Below are 2701 nucleotides of genomic sequence, written 5' to 3' on the forward strand. Positions count from 1 at the left end.
TACAGTTCTCAAATACTCAAAGGATGTCGGACCGGGTACATTCACCAAAAGCAGGCGTAGAAAGAAGCATTCATGTTGATTGGGGTGAACGGTGTAGAGTCTTCCTATCGTGGTATCTTTTAAGATGGTAGGTTGGCCGTCGACTGACTTACCCTGTTTTCGACGTTCAAATACTTTATTTTTAGCATTCCACGTGTAATACGAAGGCACTTCAGTATACAGCAGTTTTTCTGCAAAAGAATCATTTTCGCAAAGCGAAAAAAAGCTGTTAATATTGTATCTGGTGGATTCAGGGCTCTTTGTTGCACATTGGTTTCCGTGAAATAAACACGTTGACCATTCTGTAAATGTACCGCTAAGTGAACAACAGCTGGACTACGTTCATGTATCGGAAATGAAAGAATTCGCCAAACAGCTTCATTACTGCTTATGTGTCTTCCAGCCTGATATTGTACGATTTCGTCGAAATCTTTGATTTCGGGCTGCAAGCCAAAAACTGCCATGTCACTGCCTTTGTTGACGTATTTACATATGTATTTGATTGCCTTTACGGAGTTACAGTATTCAACGTTTATGTGTGCATTAAATGTTTTAGATAATAATGGGGAATATGGAACAACCCACTGGTTATCAACTTCGATGGTGGTACCGTTACGCTTCTTTATTATTGCTGTTTTACCGCCATCTTCAGTAGATCTTCTTCTATATTGTGGGTAACCATCATTCCCAGTAATTGTGTTTGATACTAAAAGTCGAGGATATTGCTTTGTGCACCTTCCTTTGGCCATGCATGGTGAATTTTCTTTCAGTGCACCGCAAGGTCCATGTATCATATTTTTTACAATAATATCATGTAACCCCTTATCGACATTTTTATCAGGTATTTCAGTGGAAATCACATCATCAATTTCGTTCGAAGTAATTTTTTATGTAGCCAGATTAGTATATGTACGTGTGGCAAACCTCGTTTTTGCCATTCCACTGAGTACATCCAGCATCACACTGACCCAAACACTTCAAGTTTTACTATGTAGTTTATCAGTGATTTCAACTTTTGCTGGAAGACACGGGCCGTAATGTCATGCCTATGAACCGCCGATTGTCCTTGAAGTAAAAGCTGCATTATCTCGTCCCAATATTGATTACATGTTTCTGTAATAAATAAATCTGGACGACCATAGAGACGAACATACGCAATAGCATCTTGAGCATATTCATGCATATGACGGGGACTGCCAGCATATGACGAAGGTAAAATTGTTAATCTTCCAACATTTGTGGTATTACCGTCATTTATAACTGCATCTCGCAGTTAGTGCTGGATTCATCAATTTAATATTAAAGTGATAGCCGTCGGCTCCATCCCAAAAAATGATAGGATATTGTAGGGCATCGTAGCATCGATGAATTTCAGCAATTCTTAACAACTGAGCGTTTCGCTTATGAAGAATAATATCTCGAGGTAAAAACTGATCACCAACCATAACGATTGCCACTTCGTCGATAGTTGGAGCATTGTATCTACGCACATGTTGGCCAGGAGGCGTTTTGTCAGCGGAAATAACAATTTTATGTGTATCAGTAGGCATCAAATCGATGGCTGTTTTGAACAGACGCACTAAATTATAATTTTCGTGGAAAAGATATTGCAATTGGGGAACGATTGTCCTTTCAACGTTGGGAGAAATTTCGCAACGTGCATTCAATTCAGAATTTCTATCACTGATGAAGTACAATTGTAAAAATTTATGATTCTCGCCTGAGAATGGTAGAAGGGACCCTGCTCTATGATAAATTTGCCCTTTTACTTTGAAAGTAGACATAAATTGATCTGGATTTTCGATTTGGGCTCCAAACGACGTCATTTGGAAACATGAGTTGTATTTTCTGATTTTTGACAAAAAACGCTTAGATTCTGACGTAGTTCCAGTAAGGAAAGTCTTCAATGGCTCTGGTGGTGCAGCCAATAGAGGAAGTTTAACTTTTCCTGAGGCGCAACACATTCCCATTGTTTCACCATTGAATTTCAAGGCCTTGCAATAGGGACAAATTTTAGACATTGTCCCGATTTGAACACATCTACTCAAGCTATAATCATCGACTGGGCTGTACCTGAATGCCAGGCGATAACTTTCAGGTTGCTCTGATTCCTCGGCACGCTTTCTTTTCTTACTTTCTCTATCAGCAGCAAGCCTGATTTCTTGCTGTTCTTGTGATTCCTCGGCACGCTTTCTTTTCTTACTTTCTCTATCAGCAGCAAGCCTGATTTCTTGCTGTTCTTGTGATTCCTCGGCACACCTTTTTTTTTCACTTTCTCTTTTAGCAGAAAGTCTGCTTTAGCGTTGCTCTGGTAGTTCCTCGGCACGCTTTCTGTTTTTTCTTTCTCTATCAGCCTCAAGCCTGTTTCCTTGCTGTTCTTTTGATTCCTTGGCACGCTTTCTTTTCTGACTTTCTCTATCAGCAGCAAGTTTTTTGGCATAGACTCTTTGAGCATCTTCATCGGCTTTTGCCATTGTAAGTTCATCAGTCATTTTAAATTTAAACATTAATAGATTTCTACGTGAACATATATGTCTTAAATATCTTTAATGACGTCACCATCATAGCAAAAATGACGACAACTAACTTCATGATTAAGTATCTTTAATGACGTCACCGTCATAGCAAAAATGACGACAACTAACTTCATGACGTCAGTCGA

This window comes from Artemia franciscana, chromosome 11 (assembly GCF_032884065.1).
Source record: "Artemia franciscana chromosome 11, ASM3288406v1, whole genome shotgun sequence".
In the NCBI taxonomy this organism is placed as follows: Eukaryota; Metazoa; Arthropoda; class Branchiopoda; order Anostraca; family Artemiidae; genus Artemia; species Artemia franciscana.